Source organism: Podarcis cretensis, assembly GCF_951804945.1.
Source record: "Podarcis cretensis genome assembly, chromosome: 4".
Lineage (NCBI taxonomy): Eukaryota > Metazoa > Chordata > Lepidosauria > Squamata > Lacertidae > Podarcis > Podarcis cretensis.
This window is the reverse complement of record NC_137173.1, coordinates 97,942,395-97,968,044: the sequence shown is the minus strand read 5'-3', so window position 1 is coordinate 97,968,044 and position 25,650 is coordinate 97,942,395. Positions and strand designations below refer to the sequence as shown.

The 25,650-nt window shown below is 46.5% G+C and overlaps 1 protein-coding gene and 1 long non-coding RNA gene across 4 annotated transcripts in view; one reads left to right on the top strand and one right to left on the bottom strand.

Annotated features, from left to right (window-relative positions):
- Positions 1-4,538, bottom strand: part of KLF12 (KLF transcription factor 12) — a 235,750-nt gene extending 231,212 nt beyond the window's left edge. Inside the window, exon 1 of one of the 3 annotated variants that reach the window (XM_079972930.1) lies at positions 4,345-4,538. The gene's annotated coding sequence lies outside the window, so the exon portion shown is untranslated. Of the gene's footprint in view, positions 1-4,081; positions 4,265-4,344 lie in introns of those variants that run through there. The other 2 variants (XM_079972933.1, XM_079972931.1) reach the window with 2 other exon arrangements.
- LOC307214450 lies at positions 1,011-20,416 on the top strand. The gene is made up of 3 exons (XR_013838104.1): positions 1,011-1,062; positions 2,549-3,300; positions 20,123-20,416. It is a non-coding gene; the product is annotated as an uncharacterized lncRNA (long non-coding RNA).
- Positions 20,417-25,650: the final 5,234 nt, after the last annotated feature.

Genomic DNA, 25,650 nt, shown 5'->3' with positions numbered 1-25,650 from the left:
TTTTCCAAGCCAACATAGGAGCCCCCACTGGTTAAAGAATGCCTCCTTCCTGCTGCTGTCTTCCCCACCTCCTTCTCAACTCCAGTCCAAAGCCCTCTGCTGCATTCAGGGGGAAACTTCCTGCTCTCCACTTCCACCACGGTGCCTTCAGACCAGCTGTTTTTCACGCCATCTGCTGCTATTAATGGGAGGGGGACACAGTTCACACCACACCCTGAGATATGTAAGAGTTTGCAGTCTATTTCCTGTCACCCCCCCACCATTCCTCTCCAGTCTCTCACACATCATCTTGTGTTTCCTTCAAGCAATGCAAATTTTGTTTGGGGCCTGCCTTGCACTGCCGCACTTCCTGGACATGGTCTTTGTCCTTCCTTCCTCCGTACTGGGATCTTTTTAATTAATTATTTTCACAGGGGCTTATTTCACCACTTCACCTGGGTGCCTTAGATAGCTTCTCATATACTTTCCGGCTCAGAAAAAGCTAAAACTGCCAACCAGATTTTCTTCAAGGCCACTTTTTCATGATCCAGTCTCGAGGTACCGCATTCTCCTTTTGCTAAAATGCCTGCCTTGCCTCTGACCCCACCCACACTTTTGCAAGGTCACTTGCAAGCAAAGATAAAATTGCAATATTTTAAGCAAAAATGCAAACACCACATGGACTGAGTTGTGACATGGGTTGGAATCTGGCTGTCCAAATGAGCTACTGCAGCCGATGTGAGCACCTGGGAAGACTAGGCAGGTCTGTAAGTTGTGGATGAAGCCATGAAACCACCTTATAGAGAACTGCAACACTGGTCCATCTAGCAGCCTGGTATTCTCTGGCTGGCAGCAGCAGGTCATATGGTCCTTCCCCACATGCTACTGCCTGAGATCCTTTTGATGCCGAAATGGAGGCGTTTGGCATATGAAAGGGGTGATCTAGCCCTACTGCGAAGCTGATCCCCACCCCTGCCCAGTCCAGAAAGACCCATGAAACCGAGTGCTCACCCTGGAGAGATCCCAATTCACTGTCCTGGTGCTTGGGAGCAAAGGCGGGAAGGTGGATTAACGATTGCAGGAGTAAGTAAACTGCATGTTCTTGCTGGGGGCGGGGGGAGAGATACCTTTCACCCAGAGGTCCATAAAAGCCTGCGAAGAGCTGCTTAGAAGGCAGTTGTGCACATTCAGTACTGCAATTCGAAGGAGGATTTTTTAAGAAGAGGACTGCAATTAGGGGAGGGCAAATGCATATGTATGGGAATTACGCAAATATGTGTTCCAAGGCAGCAAGGGAAGAAATCCTAAATATAACATTACACGAGTGGTATAGAAATCCAGAAGGAGTGGCTGGGTTGTGGGGGGGGGGGAGGTTTTTCCTGCTTTTGCAATCCCTCATTTGACAAAAATCACTTAACCCCTGCCTGGCACAGGTAGAAGAAGACTGCAACATCTGCCCCCTCATCCTGAGAGTTCTTCTTACACAACCCATCCGAGATATGCAGAACATGGCCAGAAGTTGCCCCCGCTGCCACCCACTGTTCCTTCCTCAGCGTCACCTTTGATTCCGTAGGAGAAGAAACTCCTGACCCCGACAATGGTATCCGCAGTAGCCCTAGGAAACACCATGCGTGACCTGAGAGCAAATAGGAGTGGCCCAGCCCTCTTCTTCCCCCCACCCACCCACCCGAGAGCAGAAAAGGAAAGTGACATCATTGTGTTTGCGCATGAGGCAGAGGGGAAATAGTGCCGCTTAGAAAGCTTGCTCTCCAGTGCGCTCAAATACGTAGGGAAGGAACAGAAAAAGAGAGGGAGGGAGGGAGAATACTTGCCTCACTTTGCCAGGTATGGAGAGAGTATGCCGAACACTTCTAGCAATGTGCCAGTGCTCTGTTTTCCAACCAGCGATGCACTTCGACAAACATAAGTGTGCTGGTGTCATAAGGGAAGGAATTCAGCTTGTATTTACTTTATCTGCACACCCAAGGAAGTATCTGTGCTATCCCATCTCTGAAGCTTTTCAGTGCCATTGCTGACACTAGAGGGGTGTGTGTGTGTGTGTGTGTGTGTGTGTGCGCGCACATATACACACTTCACTGCTCCTGTTTCATTTCAAGGCTGAGGCTGAAGGCTAGGCAGAAAATGGAGCTCACATACCAGGGCCATATAAAGAAGCCTTGTAAGACTGCCATGAATTCCTACCTGCCAAGATACTGGAGCCTGGGTGGGGAGGGGGAGTGAGGACACCATGGAAACCGACATCTCCAGCCCACTCCTCACCACATGACTCTTAAATTGGGCCAATTTGTTTCCCCGGCTGTCAGCCAATCAAAGCAGGATTTTGTGAGCCAAACGACCTAACTCATGGCACAGAACAACAAGGTGTTAGCCTTCAGCGTCTTTTCAGTCTCACATCTTTGTTCTCCAGCAGGCAACTCCATCTTAAGCACTTTCAGAATTAAAGCACAGCAAGGAAAAGGCTGCCAATGCTAAAACTGAACAGTTGCTTTCTGTTTCTCTCTCCCCCAATCTCTCTTTCTCTGTTGCAACATCCTTTAAAAAATAATAGGAGCCTGACAAAAAGGGTTACACCCTGCATTGAAAAGATGACCACTCCTCTTTGCAAAGTGAAGCACCATTCGTCCCACCCATTATGAGACACACATTTCAGATCAGACCATTTACTTAGCTAACCAACTCTGTCCTCCAGTAGAAAGAGGGAATGGAGCAAGTCTAGGTGGTTTTAAAGCGTGACGTTTGCTTGATTGGCATATGTCTGGCGTAACAGCTTATACACATGCTTTTGATGTAAATACAAATGCTTCCACGAAGAGCTTGGTAATGCTTATTCAATGGGGGGGGGGTGAGAGAGAAGCAAACAAACATACATACCTACATACAAGCAGGTTTGAAATTAAATACTGCATGTAATACATTGCTTTGAAATAGCTGGAAGAAGAACCGGTATTGAGCACTGGCAATGCCAACTACAGCAAGTTTATCCAGATTATGCATTCTACTGTACTTATATATTTAAGAGACCACCACTGCAAGCTTTGAAATCAACCGAATTCCCTTAACTATTATTAAAGTATGCATCTTGTCCATAGAGAGGGAAATGTTAAGAGACCGAGAATGCTGCACAAAGCAATACAAAGAGAGCATGCTCTATCTGCTTTTTTCATTAAGTGTTTGGCTCCCCTCCTCCCACTTTTCACTTTTAAAAAAGTTCATCAGAAGTTCTAAGGACAGCGAGCCAAATAAGAATTGGTTCTTTCTGCATATGAACTTCCAGCAATTACACCAGCTCATGGCACCCAGGTCAGTACTCTCACATTTCCACAAGCTTATATTGAGACAAGTAGCCCAGTTACCAGGCTGGATCTCAAATATTCATCACTAGTCGTCTAAATGCAAACTTCTCCCTTTGTCAACTCCAGCCAGGGCTACCTTAATGGAAAGGTGGGGGTTGGGGGGAGTGCCAGGCAGAAACCATCTGTTCCCCCCACCAAAAAAAATAAATAAAAAAAATTTCCACTGCATGAGCAATATTGTGGCAAGTGACAGTTCCATACCATTATTACCAGAACAATAATGGTTGTAGCACAATTAAGACCGAGAAAGTGTCATCAGAACCTTAACCCTTTGCTGGCCGATCTCTCCCCTCACAGACACCCAGGCAAATAACTGAGTGGCAAACTAGTACAGCACAACTCCCAATTCAACCTGCTGTTTTTGTTTCCCTCTCAAACCTCGCCCCCCCCCCAATATTTGAGCCAACAGTTTTCCCCAATGTCAATTTACACTGCTTAACATGCATTAGGATTCCCCTTAGCAGGACTGAGAATGTCCCAATAGTATGTTTTCCTTGGCTAGGTGAAGAAAAAAAACCCCTTTTTCCCTTCTTTATTTGCCCTCGTTAAAAACCCGCGCCTCCAATAAGAGCCCAAACACTTCTTTAGATTTTTTTTTCTTTAAAAAAAACAAACCAACCTCAACCCCCCCCCCAAAGACAAAATGCAGTGCCTGGACGGGACAGCACAAGGGATCCAGATTATTTTTCTTTAGGTTTGTTTCGAGAAGAAACTAAAGAGGCACAGACCTGAGCAGGAGCTGCAGAGCAGAAGAAAATTTCCTTTCCCTTATCCAGGTCCCCCTCTTTTTCCTCTGGCTCTCACTCACTTACCCACACATTCACACACACACACACACAAAATCCGGGTGCCTCATCCACACGGTGGATCCACACGTCTCCCCTCATCAGCTCTATGCAGTTCTCAGGAAATGAATGGGGGGGGGGATGGAAAGGGAGGGGAGGGGAGGGGGGGCCAACACAGAGAACTCTTGTACTTGCAAATGACTTACCCGGATCACATGATGTGCTAAATGCAGGGTGGGCCAGTGGGTGGAGGCTCCCGAAACAAGAGAGGGCACAATGTAGCGCAGCAGCAGCGGAACCTTACCGGGGACGCATCGGATTGCATTGGGGCCCCGGTGAGGGTGGGCCGAGGGGAGGGGAGAGAAAGCGGTGGGGGGGGGAGAGAGAGAGAGGGAGAGAGAGGAGAGATGCGATGCGGCAGAGGCGGCTTCGCTCCCTCTCTCCTTGCCCTCAAGGTGGGGGTGGGCGGAGGAGGAGGAGGAGGAGGAGGAGAGGGGGGCGGTGGGGCTGGGCGGGGAGGAGGCACCACCAACCCAAACAAAAGCCCACCTCCCTTCCTTGCTCCACCCAAAAGGTGGCGGGGTGGGGTCGGGTGGGGGAAGAAGGCAATGCAAGCGCGGCTTGGAATGCAGGCGAGGCATGAATGGCTTTACTGCCTGGGGAGGGCAGAGCCCCCCCCCAACCATCAATGGGCGGAGAAGGAGGAAGGGCGGCATCTGGGTCCCCGGTGCCCGGGCAGAGGGTGCCAGGGAAACGCCCACTCGAGGAGGGAGGCTGCGGGGGAAACGCCCGGCTTCTCCCCCCGGCCTCCCGGCGGAGGAGAGGGGAGCCGGGGGTGGGCGGAGGCCGAGGAGGGCACTGGATGGACGGCCGGCTGGCTGGAGCCGCAGGCCGCGAGGGAAGCGGAGGCGCGCGCCTCTCCGGAGAGGGCTCCCCGAGCGGCCCTTCTCTGCAAGCGGGGGAAGGGCAGCCCCGGCATCCGCGGGGAAGGCGCCCGCCCCCCTCGCCAGTGGGTCACGCCGCTTTCCTCGGCGTCGGGTGCGAGAAGAGCCGACCTAACCAAAGGGCTGCGCGGAAGCAAGTGCCTCGGGCGGCAGAATCGCCTGGAACGGTAGACCCCAGGTCTACAGTTGGCACCTCGGGTTACATACGCTTCAGGTTACAGACGCTTCAGGTTACAGACTCCGCTAACCCAGAAATAGTGCTTCAGGTTAAGAACGTTGCTTCAGGATGAGAACAGAAATCGTGCACCGGCAGCGTCAGTGGCGTAGCGTGGGGGTGCAGGGGGGGCCGGCCACACCGGGCGCAACATCTGGAGGTTAGGGAAATCCACGGGTTAGGGGGCGCAAATCCATGGGTTAGGGGGCGCAAATTACTTGCCTTGCTGATAACCCACGCTACGCCACTGGGAAGCGTGGCAGCAGCAGGAGGCCCCATTAGCTAAAGTGGTGCTTCAGGTTAAGAACAGTTTCAGGTTAAGAACAGACCTCCGGAACAAATTAAGTACTTAACCCGAGGTGCCACTGTATTTTCATTCCCTGCCTCGATCTGCACTCAGCCCATTTTTTTTCTGGTGGGAGGGGGGTGCCATTTGGGGGTCCGCCAAAGTGCCTTGGGGGCAGGCCCTGGGTGCGAGTGACTCCCCCCAGAGTCACTCCAGAGTCGTCCTCTGAATCGCCAGCTGCCTTTGGCGCAGCCACTCCATGCCTTACCGACCTGAAGCGCCTCAAAAGGGTAAGGGGGCTTTGCCTCCTGGCAGGGCCGGCCCACCCATGCGGCAAGGTGGGGCAACTGCCTCAAGCAGCAGATTCCACGGGGGCAGCAGTCTCCAAGCAATGCATTCCTTGCTGCCACAGCCACAATGGCAGCCGTGGCGTGCTGCTTGTCGACTGCATCGGCCATCCCTTCCGCCCGTAGCTGTCAACGTTTCCCTTTTTTTAAGGGAAATTCCCTTATTCCCAACAGGATTCCTCTCAAGAAAAGGGGAAAGTTGACAGCTATGCTTCCACCCCATCCTGCTTCTGAAGCAGCCTCTTGGCAAACAGGAGGCATCGTTGGTCTTCTGCCCTTATCCCCAAAGTTGATAATTATTTCCCTCTTGTACCTGATGTAGAACTTCATTTGCCCCTTCTTCCCTGGGAGGTGCAATTTTGTAGTTCTCACGTGCCAAAATGTCGGTCCAGCCCTGCCTGCTGGGCCAGCCCCAAACTCTGCCCATTCACATCTGCCCCAGGAAGGCCTGTGGGGCAGTGGCGTAGCGTGGGTTGTCAGCACCCGGGGCAAGGCAAGTAATTTGCGCCCCCTAACCCGTGGATTTGCGCCCCCTACCCTTAACCCCCAGATGTTGCGCCCGGTGCGGCCGGCCCCCCCTGCACCCCCCACGCTACGCCACTGCTATGGGGCCATCTTTCTCCATGGGGAGACTGCCTGGCTGCAGATGTCTGGGCAGGCCCAGGGTCCCTTCCTAGTGAGCTATGATCCCACAGAAAGTGGGGGTCTTCTGGATCCTCTGAAGGCAGGTAACTTACTCTCAGCACTCCAAAAGTTAAGTTCCTTTACTGCTTCACCCACTAAGAAGGAAGCTCCAGAGCAACTTACAAGATTACCATTACATAATAAAATATCCATAAAAACAATGCAAAGCTTGTGGGGGGGGGGGTTGGAGGGTAAGAACGAAAGTGACTAGTATACTTCCATTTTTTTATTAAAGGAAAGCTAAATATATATACAGAAATATGAGACGTGAAAGAAGAAGAAAATTGTTCTGTAGGTGGTGGTTTAAAAGTTTTGCCGATTGTGGAGTGAGATGATCTGGTAATCGATTCAGCTGGCAAAGCTATCCTAGGACAGCTTGTGCGAGTGGGGAAATGTTTTCAGAAAAATGGTCAAGTAACCAACTTTGCTGGATACTAGGCATTCTGCAGTTAAAAAGCAGGCAATAGAAGGTGAAATGGTTCAATCTGCAATGTGAACAGGCATGCTGGCTGCACCCAGGGCAGAAGAAGGGTGAAGTGTATTTCTGTTTTGTTGGATTGTTGTCTTAATATATTTTAAAATAATGAAGCAATATATTAAGCCTAAAGAGGCAAGGCTGGTGGTTACTAGGAAGAGAGCCTTCTCAGTGGTAGCTCCCTGGTTGTGGAATGCTCTCCCTAGAAAGGCTCATCTGTAGCCTACATTTGGATCCTTTGGATTTTGTAGTGAAAATCTTCTTTATTCTTCTGGGCCTTTTAATAAAGCCAGTGGAATCAGAGAACTATTTTGCTTTCCCTTTTTATTTGATCTTATGCTGCTTCATGATGGTTTTAAGCTGATTTTACATGGAGCTTTTGTGCTGGTAGAAGGGTTTTTAAAATATTGATTTTTTTTGTTTTTATTTTTTGATAGTTTTTAAGTTCACTTTTTAAATTGGTGAACCACTGAAAGGCTTGGTTGATTGGATGGTGTATGAAAGCCAAAAACAAATGAGCATTTGAAATCTACTGAGATGTTTTCTTGTGGTTCTACTGAAATTTAAGCCTTGTGGCCTGGCTGTACTTGGTTTAAAATGGCACATGAGAAAGCAACCCTATTGAAGCTAAGAAGTCCTGGGATAAGCTGGTGCCTGGAGAGGCAACTGCCCAAGAACCTCACACATGTTGTCCTAAGCTCCCCAGAGCACAGATGGGGCATAACACCAGTTTATACACCAGCTTTAGCCCAGTCTCTGACCTTTCTGTGGCCCACTTTCATTCCTCTAGCATTGCAAAATATGTACAAAGCTGCCTGGCTCCAGAGTGTGGAAAGAATATGATCCCTGGGTGGTCAGGCATTGGCATGCGCCTCCTCCCTTCACAGCCCTTGATGATGATGTGGGGAGTAAATGGGGTGTAGCCAGAGAGCAGCTGCGTTCTGGTCAACTCCAGCTGTTAAGCGATTCCTGAAAATGCAGGCCTCAGCCAGTGCTTTAAACGGAGTTGCACACTGAATTGGTCCCTGACCAAATGCAGGCTGTGTACATGGCATGAGGCCACGAATATCGCCTTGCACCCCAGAAACCACTGGAGATCATCTGGAGGATCCAGCAGCTCTCATAAGCAAAGGGCTGTTTGCATTGATTTAGTAAAGACCCACAGACAGTATTCTTGTTTGTTCCAGACAGCAGCCATCAAGTATTTTCCTTCTCACAGTGGCAAAACCAGAAGCTGGCCAAAAATGGGGAAATGAAAGGGTGCATCTATTAAAATATGATTTGGGGGAAGTGTGCTTTTGTTCCTGTTGTACAAAATACTGTGAAAGCCCCAGGGCTGTCCCAACCATAGAGGTAAATCAGGTAACTGCTTGGAGTTTTGGAATTCCAGAGGCGTCAGCTCAGTTATGTAAATCGTTTGGAGAATTGTTGCCTGTGCTTTTGGAGAGAAAGTGATTAGTGGCAGCTTAGCAAACTCTGGGCTGGTTGGTATCCCCTTGTTTTCCAGGAGATGACATCAGAAGGCCTCCTGAGCTTTGGAGGGCACATAGCTCAGAGGCGGAGCACATGTTTGCATTCAGAAGAACCCGGGTCCAACCCCTGGCACCTCCAGTTTGAAGGAGGCAGAGAGCAGGCGATAACAGAAGACCATGACTGATCCAGAAGCATAAATAGTAAAGGGAAGCCTCCCTTTGACACCAGTGTATAGACACACTTTTGGCAGAGAAATATGCTGTCCTTACGAGTGGCAGAAAAGCCACCATATTCATGGGGTACTCAGTAAAAACGACATAAGTAAAAGACATAAACATTTGGTAAAAGAAGCACCCTTGGCATTTGAAGAAATATCATCTTATATCCCTGCCCTTATATTACCAAGGTCTTCAGGGGAGTTGTCCATGGCTTGGGTGCCCAGCTTGTATCCACCAGGAGCCATTGGTTTTGTGGGCTCAAGCTGAGATCAGTCTGGCCTCCTCCCTGTTGAACTTTCAGTGCTTGCTGTTTCCGCAGGCATTTCAAGCAAGTTTTCCCAATGTAAAGGTTCATTTCAGCTGATTTCATTGTATCTTTTGTAACCCTACCGTACGACCCCTTAGAGACTATGGTATTAAGTGGCATGTATACATTGTTGAAATAAATAAATAAAATAAACCAGGGAGGGAGCCAATGAACTCACGCTGATGGGACGTGTCTCCAACATATGGCCTGGAATCAGCATGCAGAAAGCATGGAAAACTTTGCAACAGCCACCCCTGCTCCCATCCGCTCCCGGGGTCCAGCCAGGAACCCCCACTACTGCAAATCCCCAGGCAAGCCTGCAGAGGTTTGCATCTCAACATTTCAAAAGCAAAAAAGGGTATCTTTTCACGCTGTTTCTTGTAATTCACTTCCATATGGCTGCTTTTGGCACGAGCTTGTTACATCGGCAGCTGTTTGTGTCTCCGGCTTTCAACTCCATTTTTGGCAAGACTAAAGAAAGGGAGGTTAACAAACCAAGGGAAGGGGAAGCAGCAGCGATACAAAAATATACCATGCATGCCTACCCCTCACAGGATAAAATAGGGCTTTAATGCTGAACCGTACAAAGTTCAGGGTGCAACCTCTTACTTACAAAGCAAATACAAAATGTTACGACATCAACAGGAGAGCTGTATTTTCACAGGTATTAAATAATCTTAACTACCGCTGCTGTACTTCCGGTGGAACCACTGCAGTATACAGTTGCCTCGTTCCCAAGAATCCTGCCCAGAAATCTTGCAGTGTGCCAGAAATCCAAGTCCTGTGAAGTCTGGCTCAGATTACCCAGCCCCCACAAAGTTATTCTCCAAGAGAGGCAATCTCAATGGCACTGTTTCCTCTGGGAGCCACAAACTCCCACTCCCAGGCACATTTTCAGATAGGCATTGCTGAAGATCGGGGCCCCCATAGTATCTGCTTTTGATGGCTGGCGCTGTAGATCAGTGATATGTTGCAAGCGTGTTGTATTGGGGGCAGAATTCAGCATCCTGAGAATCTCTCTGAGGTTTTTTTAAAAAGCGTTTTTTCTATTCCCTTTGACTATAAAGGTGGGCTTGAAAATGTCCTGACGCAGTGATGCATCTCTTCCCCCCCCCCTTTCCCGGTCTAGTGGCCAATGATATTGGAAGTCTGAAAAATGACAGCGGAACAAGTAATATATTGACTAAGATGTTACCTGGAAGAGCTGGGATGCTTAACCTGGCTGCTATTTTCAGTGGCAGTCCCATGGTCTTCATAAACTGTTATGTAGTCTTGCATCCCAATTTTGAATTGATTCCTAGTATCATGGGTGCCAACTTGAATAAAATATTTGGGGGGAGGGCAGGTATGCCGACTCCTACATAATTGATCACATACCATTTGAATGACAATGCCCATCAACTTAAAAACAAAGAAGGAAAGGATTTGCTGAAACAACTAATGAACTAGAATACAAAAAAGGGAGGTGTGAGGAGGTCAAGGAAACAAGCAAATGATAGATAAGATATGGAAAGATGGATTTGTTTTTAATTGTTTTTATTTTTTCTGAATTTTGTATTTTGTATTTTCTGTTTTTCTTTTTCTTTCTTTTTTTATTTTTGTAACTTTTTGAAACACCAATAAATATTATATATATATAAAAAAGACAATGCCCATCAACTTTGGAGGGGCCCAGCCCCCTCAGATATTTTTTGTTGGGGGCGAGGGCGAAAGGAACTAGGAGTTGTCTCCTATGCCAAAAATAGTTCTCACTGACAGGTTGTCATCCATATTGCTATCACTATCAGACATTACATTTCCTTTGTTAAAGGGAGGGGGGCTTGCTAGTGGGGTTTTTTTTTTTTTTTAAGAGGTTTCATTTTGAGAAATGCAAGTAATCACCAAGCTGGCTGACCTATCATGATCATGGGGAGTAAATCCTGCTTGAGCATTTCTCGTGGGCATTTGGGCAGCCACTGTGAAAACTACATGGGCCATTGACATGATCTAGATAGAAGGCTCTTCTTATGTTCTTAGGCCTCAATCAAGACAATAAGTTGCCTGTAGAGAAAGCTAAACGTGGCGAATGAGAAAGTTTCATGTTATTCCAGACTGAGAAAAACGAAATTAAGCTGCTGCTCCTTTCCAGGAAAAGGAGAGTCCCTACAAGATAACTGCAACGCAGACATTTGTTCACATAAATTTTTGAGCATCATAGGTGTAATGGTTCTAGGGGTTGCTCGTGCGTGAACTGGCACCACACCTGGCTGGGTTGCCTGAGTGAACCTTTTCCGTCCGGACAGCCACTCACCCGTGGCTGTCTCAATCGCTGGCAGAATCCGTCAGTGGGCATTTCTTGAACTTCTTCCAGCAAAGAAGCTCTTTGACGCCTAGTCTCCGCCTACTCTCCCTGTGCGGAAGCCTTCTGCGCAAGGAGGGTGTGGGCAGCGGAGGACCCGTGCTCTCCCCGCTGGTCCCCGGTGAGGAGTCATGGGACCGCCTTGCCGATTCCCCCATCTGCCCCCCTTCTCCACTGGTGCTACGCTGATTTCCTTCCCCAGAAGATGGGCTGCTTCTCCCCATCCCGGGACGCTCTCCGGAATCCCTCTGGAGCCCTCTCTCTCCCTCTGGCTCCGATGGCAGTTCCCTGACAATAGGCTTTAAGTGTGTGGTTAAATAGAAGATCTTCAATCTGGATCGCTACTTAGCAGGCTGTACTACAGACTTGTTATTATTGCATAAATTCCGGTAACAATTTCAGGACATCGGGCAATACAATTTTTGTCCCCTAGATAGTTGCCCTGATATGACATCCCTGTGTGGGAAGAGGCTTCCATGCGTGTAGCCAATGCGGAGGATATTTATCTAAAAGATTTCTATGTTTCCCTGCCCTTCAGCAGAACTTTCAGTGTCGCTTACAAAAGCAAGACAACACACATTAATAAATAACCAGTTGTTAAAGGGGGGAAAACGTGCATTATTTCAATGCTCATTCAGGCCTTAATGAACTGCTTAGATGTACTTCTTGATGCACATTCCCATCTGGGGTCACTAGATGTTTTGAAAAAGTAGTCTGAACAGTTTGAATCAGATCTCAGTTACTGCTGTGAAGGTGGCAATGCACAGGCAACTTCTGGCTCAGTTTTGTCTCCATGTAAACCACAAGGAGCAACCAAGGTTTGATCTTGGCTTATTGCTCAGGGTTTGTTTCAGAGGGAGAAAAACGCGAGCCCCGGTTTGTCTACTTGGCTTGTTTCCTGGTGGTAGCAGGGGTAAGGAAGGAACCATTGTTTGCTTTATGGGATGGCTGAAGCAGGCCACTTTATTTTCTGTGAAGCAATTAGCAACAAATAAGGCCACTCCCTGGCTATTCTGTGAACCTAGCAGTCGAAAGCACGTCAAAGTGCAAGTAGATAAATAGGTACCACTCTGGCGGGAAGGTAAACGGCATTTCCGTGCGCTGCTCTGGTTCGCCAGAAGCAACTTAGTCATGCTGGCCACATTACCCAGAAGCTGTACATCGGCTCCCTCAGCCAATAAAGCGAGATGAGCGCCGCAACCCCAGAGTCATCCATGACTGGACCTAATGGTCAGGGGTCCCTTTACCTTTACCTTTAATGCAACTCCCTGGCTATTCTGTGAACCATAATAATAACAATAACACTATTTTTATTATTATTATTATTATTATTATTATTATTATTATTATTTCTGCTTTGTGGAGCCAGTGCATTCACCACAGTTCAAGTATTTCAAAAGTGCCAAGATGCAACAGGTTGAAGACGGCTGTAATATTTTGAAAGAAGACAGAATGTTCTCTTGCAGGGTGAGCTCGGTTTTGCAACTGGCAGTATAAATTCATGCACCTCTGAGTCTCCTATGCTAGCTTCAAATGCAATCAGCCCTTAAGCCTTTTCTTTACCCTATGTGCACCTACTTTTTCTTTTCTTTTTTAATTACCTACATTAAGAGAGAGGGATGTTAGACAGCAAAAGGAGGGGATTCTTTTTTAAAAAAAAAAAGTGGAGGGAATAATATAGCTTTGTTTTCCAATTTTAACATGAGCTAGAGTTCCTTTCCTTTTGTCTACCTCATGATGCCATAAAGTATTCTTCTGAGTGGGAGCTATTTTCCAGCCACAAGGCATTGTTCCCCCCATCTCGTCTCCTCTCCTGCATGCATGTCATATCTTGACACTGCACACCCCATACAGAGAGGCAGTTTTGCTAGAAAGGTGAGCAGGTGTGCTCAGCTGTCGTGATGAGCATTCAACCAGTCATTGTCTCCATTTTGAATTTTTTGAACATAACTGATCTATCGAGCCCTTCTCCCTTAAAAAAACAAAAACATCAAACCCCTCTTATTTGAACTTCAACTTAGCAAAGTTTCCCAGACTGGTTCTCCTCCATTTTCCATTTCTTCTGTTTGCTGCAAGGTCACAAAGAGTAAGGTTGTATTCTGATTCCCCATGCAACACCTCGGCCTTTGCAGACACTTGATATTCTTACTGAGACTCCAGGGGTCCCGGCACATAGCCAGGGTTCGCTTTCCTTGGGACGAAGGTTAGAGGAGACTGTGGCGTCGTTGGGATATATGGTTTTGTTTACACACATATATACAACCAGAGCACAGGATGTTGGGGCTCACATCATCAACACTCCAACAGATCTTGCTTCTCCTTTAGATTGCAAGAGAAGCCAGCTTAGATTCAGCACAGAGCACAACAGATCACACTCTCTAGAGTCCAGTATTCCACTTTCAGCTCACATGTGTTACTGGAAAAATCCGAGGGCTCCCTTGGACAAAAAGTAAAGACACCAACCAGAGTAAATTGGAGCAAATCAGCAGCCTGTAGGCTTGGCCTTTATTGACTGTTGCAACAGGGTGCTCCCCTCACTTGCAGGTGAGAGGAAAGACACAGAAAAATGGTGTGCAAGACCTTATAAAAACTTTTGAAATTCCCCTCCTCTAGGTCAAGCCCACCCCCAGAAACATCATGCATACATTACAGAAAGGAGGGGTTGAGGGAGGAGTTGCGGTGGTAACCTGAGTGTCCTGTCACCTGGCTGGTTCCCTTCTCTCCCCCTCCCCATGAGTCACTTCCAGGAGACAAAGGGGAGTTGGCAGTTTCCTGCCCCCTGAGGGAAGATCTGATCATTGTCCTTTGTTCCAGTCCATGCTGAATCCACTCCCATATGCAAGTTCTTTGTTATCTTGATTGTCTTCTGTCTAGGACCATCAGGGTTGGCATAGCAACTGGGCAGGGCTCCTGTGGATGTGCTGGGATGGTGAAGGGATTATGACTGCCCTGTATCAAACCTTCCCCATTTTGTAGTCCTTCCTTCATGGAGTAAAATAAAAGTGGAACAGTGCAAAACCGATGTATGGTTGATTTTCTATGAATTTATAACAGAAGCATAGCGTATGTAGTGTATGAGTGTGAGTGTGTGTGAAGTTTGTACAAACTGAATGATTGGGGTGGGGGGTTCCTGCTACACATGCATACACTAAAACTCTCGCTATTTTCCTTCTACCTAACAGCCAGGTGAGAGGAGTGGGGGGAAAGGCCCAGCCATGCGCTCATTTTCTGTAGATGCAGATGTCTGAGCAGCCAATGCCATTACCCTGACTACTTGCCCTCCTTTACATTCAAGCCTCACAGGTTCACAAAAGTTGGAAGGGATTCAGGGTATGATCCAGAGTGACCCCTGAATTCATCATCATCATCATTTGTTGTTGTCGTTGTCATCACCTTTTCCAATTATCTTGCCTAAAGGTGGAGGGAAACTTTATCCTTGGAAGAGACATGCTTGCAGGAGGAGAGATGGTTGAAGTTTATCTACAAAGATTCTTTTCTCTTAGCTTCTTCCTGCCCTCCTGTCCGAATCTCCTCTCAGTTAAAGCAGTTGGCTCATGTGGATCCTGGCCTTTGCTGCCCTTGATCCTTTAGTCCTGTTCTCCACTGCACTTGCCCCTCTGGATCAAATGGTTTGCGCTGTCTCAAATCCAGATTTTCAGCTCCTTCCACCTCCATCTTGGTCCTTTTGGGGACCACCAGGTGGTTTCTTTCACCATGTTTGACTCCCTTTTCACTTGGGCTTGTCCTTCAGTTCCTGGGACCTATAGCTGTCTACACACACAAACATCCATCGCTGACAAATTCCTTAGCACAGATCCGTGTTGCTTTGTCCCTACCCTGTCTTGATTTGCATCTGCCTCCCCTTTGCTATAGGGAGGTTTGTCACAGAATGTTACCTTGGCATGAGACAGATCAGACAAAAATGTGCTTGTGGAACATCTGCAGGGATTGTGCACAAAGGCCCTAGCACTACACGCTAGCAGAGGTCTTGTGTTCATTTGCTGAACTTGGAAGAAACCTTTGTGTTGACAGGAAATCAATTTAAATACCTACTACTGAGAGATTGTGTTACTAATTCCTTTTTCAACCCTTCTCTGATGACTAAAAGCATAGAAAAGGTGCTGGGTTTTGCCGAGCCAATCAGCTGTATGAGCGCCCATTTAATCTCTGATATAGAGATAACGTAGGCTCCGCTTCTGCCGCCTATCAGCACAGAATCCATTAGATATCGGTCAGACCTCAAGGGGCCTCTGAGTCTGTCCACATTGATCTGATAGTAGGACCCAAGCTTGTTTAGTCTAGAGACACCATCCTTTATCTATCTGAAATGTCACCGTGCATACATGCCACCATACAGCAAAATCATTATAGATTACAGTCTCCAGGTGGCAGATTAACCAAACTGTTTCCTGCCCCCCATAACCTTGAAAGAGATTTTACTGTTGAATTCTATATTAAGTCAGCAAGCACATGAAACACTTTAGCACCAAAGCCTAGGTGATGGCCGGTTGCTCTGCACCACAATGCGGCAAAGGCTTTTGGGATGGGCTGTCTACTGTGAGGCGAGGACCTCGGACAGGCCTCTTATGACTGCATCTGCTCCTCCCTCCTCCCTCGCTGCTTCTCATGAAGCAAACCACAGCATTGCAGGTGCATTCAGTGCCTCTTCGAAGGCTGACGCCAGGTCTCTGTTCCAACTTTGCTCCTGAAGCTTTCTGGTAGCCCTTAGTCTGATGGTGCCAGCTGCTGATTTAGACATCTGCAGGGCTCCTCTCAGCAGTGACGTGCAGGTGTGCAGACAGGTAAGCTCCTGGCCTCCAGCTCCCACGCTCCACGTTAGCAAAACTTGCATGCACATAACTAGCATGTTGTGCTGAAGGTTTCTAGCCTAGCCCTCTGGATTTACTTTATACGTGCATGGATTGCTTGCATGGTGGTGGAACGTTAAAAAACGTGACACTCCCCTGATGCAGCCGCAGTCTGACCGGCACGATCCCCAGGGTGTGTGTGCGGGAATCTCAGCACTGAATTGACCCAGTTATGTGTTCAATCTCTGACTCTCTTAGAAATCATGGCTCCACACAGGCTCTGTGCCAGAAACTCACACCATCAAATCACACCCGCTAGAATATTTTTCGCAGTGAACCTTTGGAAAACCTGGGTCACAGTCAATGCTGTTCTCGTCTGATGGAGAATTACCCTCCAGTGATTGCTTCTGTCGCTCTGTCATTTGGCTACTTTTATATCATATACTGAGGAGTATATACAACAGAGTCCCTTGTGTGGACATCTACACATTTCTCCGCTGATTTAAGTGGAACAGTAAAGTCAACATGGGTGGGGTGTGTTTGTGCCTCCACCGACACTGATACTGCTAGGGACCCTAGTATGGTTACCAGATTTTTTCAATGAATCCGGGGACACTTTTTTTTTTTTAACTGAGTAGCAACAGGGAGTCAGTAGTGGGAATGTGAAGCAAAAGACTCTGGGCCCAAGCACACATGCATATTGTATAAAGGTGCAAAGCCCTTCTTTCGCACCCTGTGAAACATAAATGTGCAAAGTTTTTTAAAAACTGGGCAACGGCGTGGCACCCATGACTCCCAAGCCTCCCCAAATCGGTTAAAACAAAGGGGGCAGGGGGCAGGAGATCTGTACCACCGGACACCCCCAGTTTCCCTTTGGCAGCGGCAGTCGGGAGCCTGGAGCCAGCCTGGTAGCGCAGTTGGCTCTGGCTGGCTTCAGGAGCTGCTCGCTGCCAAGGTGTCCACCATTTTTCCTCTCCGGAAGTCCCCATATGATGTGTTGCACACAAGACATGGGGACTTCCAGAGAGGAAAAATGGCGGGCGCCATGGCAGCGAGCAGCTCCTGAAGCCAGCCACAGCCAAGTGCGCTACCAGGCTGGCTCCGGGCTGCTGAGGCTGCAGCCACATTTCCCAGGGACAGATTTGCAAATCTGGGGACATTCTGGGGATGGAATTTGTCCAGGGACAGATGTGCAAATCTGGGGACGTCTGGTAACCCTACTATAGTGGCATTTGGAATATCAGGGACCAGCATGTCTGATACTCCAAGAAGCCTTACCCAGAAAAGGCCTTAAGGATTCATTGCACATTGCAAAAAAGTGGCAACAGAAGATGGAACAAATGACCTGCACGTTGCCTCCCCAATTTGAGGTGTCTCGCAAAGGGGAAATCTGTACATTTTCTTAGGGGAGAAACACATGCTCTTTTTTTGCAGATGAGCTTGTGTGTTTCACTACCAGAGAGATGTGTAGGTCTCCCACATTCTTTCTGAACCTCAGGAGGGTGGGAAAAGAGTTGAAGGTCATTTGTACATACGCTATTACTGCTTTCTCATGAGGCACAAGCGGTCCCAGGAGTTACTTTGATACAGAGCCACTGGGAAATGTCAACATATTTGGACAATCAGAAGCTTAGATAAATGCTGTTGACTTAGAGTTCCTGTGACATGGAGGGAGCTTCAGAAGAGACACACAGTTCTGATCATATACAGATTTGGATAACTAAGGTCTTATGAGGTCACACTATATACTAGCGATGGTCAAATGTGGCAATTTCAGTTTCTCATTTTTCAGTCAAGTTCAAGTTCACACATTTCCACCACAGTTTGTGAATTTTTAAAAGTCTTCATGAAAATTTGTCAGGATTTCAGCACATGTTACTTCTAATATACAATTGTTGTATGCAATTTTCCACAATATGCACATTTTTAAAAATATTTTCCCCTAATATAATGCATTTTGTATGCTATTTGCAGCAATATATGCATTTTTGCACTTTTTTAAAGTTGGAGAACTATGTCACAAAATTTGGATAAGTGAATGTTGAAGGACAGCTGCTTTTCAGTTTGCATATTGTTTCAAGAATTTTGAATTAGGAAGGTTAATATTAAAATGTGGATTGATCTGAATGTCTCATAGATCATAGAATTGTAGAGTTAGAAAGGACCACAGCGGTCATCTTAGTCCAACCCCTCACAATGCAGGAATTTTTCACTCTACATGGGGCTCAAATAAAGCCCCACTCAGTTTGAGGCTCAAACCCACAACCCTGAGATTAAGAGTCTCATGCTCTCCCGACCAAGGGTTGCTTATACCAAGTATAAACATATTAAAGGCTACATCTCCAGTGGTTTCACTGCAGGACAAAATTCTGGCTAGTAGTGACCATAAATATAAACATTCTCAGAAGTGGCATTTCTCTTTTCTTTTGGGAGTGGGTGCTCAAGACCAAAGAGGTGGTTCAGATACTTTCCCCATTCACACATAAAATGAGTACTGGATGGAGTTATATGGGCAGATTCAACTAAGTTGGTGCTCTTGCCAAAGCCAGCACAGCAAGTCCTACTAGTGCATCAGGACTTTCCCACACACACATACAACCCTGCACCCTCCCCAAATCTGCTTGGGAGGGTTGAAAGAACCCTCAGAACAGCATATGTGAGGAGAGAGGAACTGGTTTCATCTGGCAAGTGGAAAGGCTTCTGCTACTGCAACAATTGCCTTAGCACAATGTCTACTTCCACCCATGTCCAAGTGGTTTTGTATATGTTAAAGTTTGTCCCCTGGGGAACCCCACAAATCAGCTCCCAAGGCACTGAGCAATAGTCCCCGTCCCCCCATTGCTTTCTGAAATCAGGTTTAGAGGTTGGAATGGGATTGGTGTGACACAGTGAGTGCCCCCAGCGCCCAACCCCCAAAGCCACTCTAGGAGGATGCAGTGGTCACTGGTATCAAAGGCCACCAAGAGGTCGAGAAGAACCAACAAGGTTCTACTCCTTTGACAAAGGGCAGCCAAGGCAGTTTAAGCATCATGCCAGGGCCTGAAACTGGATTCAAATAGGTCCAGATAATCAGTTTCCTACAAGAAAATCTGTAATTGGAGCATGTTTAGAGGAAGCAATGTTGAATGAGTGATAGTGGTTAACACATCTATGTCCAAGGAGGTGTGCACCACCTCCTTAAGTCATCACCAGCACAACAAGACATTTACCACTTCCTGGACCCGCCCAGCCACACCCTTCCAGCTTGCTTTTACAAGCCATGATGGGCAAAGGTCAAAAGAACATATGTTTGCCCAAACTCCTTCAAGCAGCTTGCTCACAATGAATGGCAGCAGTTGAAACTGATAAAAAATAGAGCAGACCAGATAGTGCTGTGGACATTTCCCCAGGACTCTCTAACTGTGGCATCCAATTCTGTTATGTACTGAAGTTCTCACCCTGGGCCAGCAGGGGGATACTGTAGATAGTTTTCACTCAGGTCCACGTCAGTTACTTTAGGCGGGAAACCCTGGGTTGTTGTTGCTACAATGTTGAGAGCCGGCTGCCTATAAAAGCAGGCCGGCTGAGCTGTTTGCTGTTCAGTTCTGTCCAGCTTACAAATAAAGAGCTGCTCTGGAGAAATTGCTGTGTCGTCTGCTATGTTCGCCCACAACTTAACAAATTCCATGTTAATTTGTGTGTTTTTAGACTTTAAGTATCTTGCAACTTTGTCACAATAGACATCTGATGGTATCTTCATCTCTGTCTGGCCAGATATTACTGGACCATTTCCCACATACAAAAGATCTGCTGGATGGCTCTTGGAGGATGGAATGGTGGCAGAGAATTATTTCACCCTGGTTTCTGCCTCATGGTAGCATGATAAGGTGCCCTTTCTTATATTTGGTCAGATTCACATCGGGATTTCCGCACTCCAGCCTTCCTGCTTCATTGGTCATAATTCCTTGGAAAACAGGGAGCTCTGTGGTCTCCACAGCATTGGCAAAGGCAGTTGGGTACATTTGAGCCAATGATCTGCCTAGTTCACAATTCCAAAGGGAGAAGAGAGTCTCAATTGAAGCACAAGCCATGCCAACAAAAAAAAAATCACCCAGAACATTCAAGAATCCATTGGCTTCCATATGTCCAAGAACATATCAACTCCATGAATTGACCATCCCCGCAGGGAGATACAGCCACTATCAGTCCAAATCTCACCAGAAGATGATCTTGTTGGAATTCTGCCTCGGTCAGAGGGATGTGCCAGTCTCCAGGCACCGGCCCCGCGACTCCCGGCAGGAAAACAGATGAGGTCCGTATCGGCGATTTTTCCCAGACTGTGAGAAAAACACACCACTGCTTCTCCTCCTCCCTGCATATCCCCAGGGAGGGGAATCAGACACAGACAGAAACGTATTTACATGTCTTTATTCCTGTCTTTAGCAGCCATACAGATAAAGATGTCTGCACTCTTTGAACAACAGAGAGAAACTCAAACTCCACCCTTGTATATCCTGTACAGGTCATATGTCACACACTGAGCTCACATCCGGTGCTCAATACGGAGAATGGACTGCCCCTTTATTGCCATGGCAACAGTCACAAACATCCTGTCTGGCTTTCCAGCCTCCAGCAGCTAGACCAGCTGCTGCTTCTTTCTTCTGCATTGCTTCTTTATAGTAACAGATCTGTCCAAGACAACAGGCATGCCACAAGCCCCTCTCCATCAATGGGTGCCCACTGACATGCTCCATGAAAAAAACAGATTGAAGGTATGCCCAGTCACTTATCTTGAACCTATGTTGAACTGAAACAGCACCATGGTTGTGATGGAGGCCATGAAGTCCCAAGCTGGTACACAGGAGGCAGCTTCAGTGTGAATATTGAAGTCTCTCAAAACCATACTGGAGGGAGCCTCCAACACCACGTTTGAGACAATCTCCACCAGCTTGGTCATCAGGAAGCCTGCTGAGCAGCATGGCAGGGGTTGCACCAGCAGCATCCGTCTTCTGTCCCTCAGGTTCAACACCTGGAACAACCCATTGAACCCAGTTACAGAATGGATCAGCCACCTGGAATCTCTCCATTTGTATCCCATTTTTGGCTCACAATGAGACTTGGAGGCAGATAACATCTTCAAAATACATAATTAGAAGCAAGTCGATAACGTACAATAAAACAAATCCTAGAACCATATTCATAGCAAACTCAGCAATAATATAATTAGCAGCATCCAAAGTCAATCAACTAATCACTCCCTTGTGGATCGTATGAATCAACAACAGTAATTCAACAGTGGCTACAGGAAAGTTTAACAGAAGGCACTTGATCCCAACCAGGTAATTTTTATTATTATATAGAAGCAGGAAAAGTTGTCCTCCTTTTTCCTTCCTCTTTGTTCTGATATTCTTTGTGGATGTGCAGTTTGTACCCATCAAGAGTAGAAGAAATACTCATGAGCAAGCAGGCCAGGTTTTGAGTGTGTGTGAAGCAACAAAGGCTGATGAGGAGACCGGCTGATGGCTAGGACAGAAGTTTAAGGACAGAAGTTTATATGAACTTAGCAAGTGCCACTCCACACACATATGAAAGAAATGTATCATGTACCAGCATGAAACCCCAAAAGTTTAGGGCTCAGGAGGTTGATTGATTTATAACTGTATTTCCATTACCTAAAACTATGGGATGATTTTCTGTTCCATTATCTAAAACCATGGGAAGAGGTTTATTGATCTTCAGAGATGCCCACTTGAAATAAGACCTCATCTAGGCTTAATAAATCATGAATCTGAATTCACTGAAATTTCTCATATTCGGTTTTATAATTGTTTAAATCCATTGAAGTTAGAAATGCAAGAAGACACTAAGTTTTTATGATTTGCCCCCTCCCATCCTAAATGAAGCCTGAGAAGCCTGAGAAGTAGGGTTTTGATTCCCCCCCCCTCGATTTTATAGTTTTATCTTTTTATAAACCACTTTGAGGTTTTTGGCTTTTTTAAAAAAATAACCAAGCAGTGCATTAAACAAACAAATTGCTGGAGGTTTCACTGTTCTGAAAGTGATCACAACAGAATGCACCCTAAATACTGGTGATGCTATAAGGGCAGGCAACAAATCTAATAATTAATAATAAATCTCCTCTTCCACCCAATTATCTTCCTATATACATAAAAACGTAAGGTGTCATCACGCGCTGAAGCTGGACACTCCCAACCCACTTCCACGCCTCTCTCCCACTTTTGTTTCTGCACCATTTGAGAGGCACTCTGCACATGTTCAGAGGCAAGACCTAATCCACACACATGGGGTTTATGCCAGTAGTTCTGCACATCCCCAGCACAAGCATGCAGGAAGCTTTTAAAAGGCAGGGCACGGACAGAGAGAGAGAGCAGGTGGCAGAATTTAACACCATTCAAAGAGCATTTTATTAGCCAAGCCCAAAACAGCATGGTGGTGCATTGTGGTTCTATGCACAGGAAATTGGGAGGGTGTGTGTGACAGTTGAGTCAGCTTAATTCCAGCCATATCAGGAATTGGACATGGATTGAGATGTACTGCACATTGCTGAAGAGGACCTGATCCAGGCATGCTGCTTTCAGCAGCGACCCCATGTTTCTTAAAACCTGCGGCCCGACCTAAACTGTTTTTCAAAAATAGGCAAGGGAGAGAGAAAGACACGGGAGATGCCTTATACAACCAACTAATGGTTTTGTCACTTTGGGTAGCAGGCTGCCCCAAGTTGTCTCTTTGTATACGAGAGCAGGGAGAGGGGTCACTGACACCGGCAACCCCACACCTTCGTGCGTGTTATATTTCAGCACACTGACGGCTTGTGCTGGGGCACCTCAAACCAGGATTCAGCTGCCTGTCTCCAAGGTGCCCTGGAGTATTCTAGCTGAGAAGAGACTTTTGTTTTTTGGTTGGTACCTCATAGCTCCATAACACACAGCTCCATATGCATCTGTGTTGGTGTTTTCAAACGTAGCCGCTTCAAGACCTTTGTTTAACAAGCAGCGAGCAAGTAAATAATAATAATAAATAACTCATAAGAATTTTGCAGGTCCATAAAACTCTGCAGAAAAGCACCTTTTCGTTGGGGGTTTTTAAGGCTGAAATGCTGACCCAACTAATAAGAGACCGCTCCGATAATAATCAGACTGACTTACAGAGAGAGGTGTGCCTGAAGGCACAATGCATGAGGTAGTTTATTGGCAGAAGGGCAAGCTAATGCAGTTTTCATGTCCACACATCTTAGACGTTGTGATTTACCAGTTCACAGAAGAAGTGAGGAAGATCTCACAGCACAACCGTGTCTATTCAGAACTAAACCCTACTGAATTCAATGGGGCTTACTCCCAAGTTAGGATTGCAATCTTGGTTGTTTCAGTGTCAAAGTGCAGAATTTTCCTAAAAAAGATATTCAGAGCAAGCTGTATATTTTATTTTAAACTTTAAAGATGGAGGCTGTATTATGGGGGGGGGGGGGAGCTGAAGGAGGGAGAGAGATTTAGTGAAAGGGATCCAGGGGAAAATTTAGCCCAGAGTGGAACATCTATCTATCTATCTATCTATCTATCTATCTATCTATCTATCTATCTATCTATCATCAATCTATCGATCGATCTATTTATTTATTTATTTTGGCCAAACATTAACACAAACAAACTGATACGAAACAAGCAAAACAATGATGATGACGATGATGATGATAGGATTCTCAATAGGTAAAGGTAAAAGACCCATGGACAGTTAAGTCCAGTCAAAGGTGACTATGGGGTTGCGGTGCTCATCTCGCTTTCAGGCTGAGGGAGCTCGCGTTTATCCACAGACAGCTTTCTGGGTCATGTGGCCAGCAGGACTAAACTGCTTCTGGCGCATGGAGCACCGTGGCTGAAACCAGAGTGCACAGAAACACTGTTTACCTTCCCGCCACAGTGGTACCTATTTATCTACTTGCACGTTTTGGCATGCTTTCGAACCGCTAGGTTGGCAGGAGCAGGGACAGAGCAATGGGAGCTCATCCCGTCGCAGGGATTCGAACTGCTGACCTTCCAATCGGCAAGTCCAAGAGACTCAGTGGTTTAGACCACAGTGCCACCCACGTCATTACAGTGGTACCTTGGTTTAAGAACAGCTTAGTTTATGAACAACTTGGATTAAGAACGCTGCAAACCCGGAAGTAGGTGTTTTGGTTTGTGAACTTCGCCTTTGAAGCAGAACGTGTTCTGCTTCCTATTGAGTGTGTTCCATTTGTAAATTGAGTCCCCCGCTGCTATGGGAACGCACAGCTTGGTTTAAGAACGGTTTGGTTTAAGAACAGACTTCCGGAACGGATTAAGTTCATAAACCAAGGTACCGCTGTAAACACTTTGGAACACATATGTGTATAAATGCCAAACACATAGGACCGACTACAACAGCAGACTTGCAAAATGAACAACAACTTTTATAAAACCTTGGAGGGAGTCACCGACAGAATATCTAAATAAAGAGGAACGTCAATTCAAACAACAAGCTACACTGTTCATTTTTGGACAAAATCTGAATATCTGGAATATGTGTCATTCTGGACAACCAAAGAGAGAAATTGAGAGGGATATATGCAGCTCACTGCCCATTTGAAAACTGGCTTTCTTATCTTTGCTCTTGTCAAACTGGCTGCTGCAGGAGGCACTTTCACAGGTCATGTAGAGATGCTGCCATGGAAACCCCAAAAACCAAAGGGCAAGTGGAAAAGGTGGGGAAAGGTATCACTTAGTTACCATTATGTCGTTGCTGTTCTTTTTAACAGAGTACCTATCTTTCCCACATTTCTTTCTTATTCTCCAAGTCACAGCGGCATCTTTTCCGAAAGGTTCCTATAATTAAAAAGACAGTAATCCACAGCCCTGTCGAACTCAGCAAATCCATTGCCACCTGACTGTTCACTCCGACTTCAGCACACACCCCACTGCCAGCGTTTAAAGCAATCTACACATGGTGTTAGCCGCAATCTCTATCCATCCCGCGGTTTCTTAAGGAAACATTGCTGTTTAATGAGCTTCCCCCTCAAACCAGCTTCTGTTTGATATGAAAATGTGAGCCACATTCATGTTGCTGTTGAGGTGTGTATGTTTGAGACTGCGCATGCACAGGTAGCTCAAGGGGTTGCATGAGCAGGCAGGGCTGCCATATGTCTGAGACATATCTGGGAGTTGTCCGTCAGAAATAGCGTCTGGGTGGAATTTCCTAGAAAAAGTGAAATGTCCAGGAAAACCCATGTCAGAAGTGTAGTTTTTTAGCTCAAAAACTTCTTCTTCTTCTTCTTCTTCTTCTTCTTCTTCTTCTTCTTCTTCTTCGGATATTTTGCAAAAAAAAAAAAAGCTTAACAAAGAGGTATGAAACTGCTTTGTATGAAGACATCTCTGCCTCCTCTTCAGTGTGTACAGCAATGTGCAAA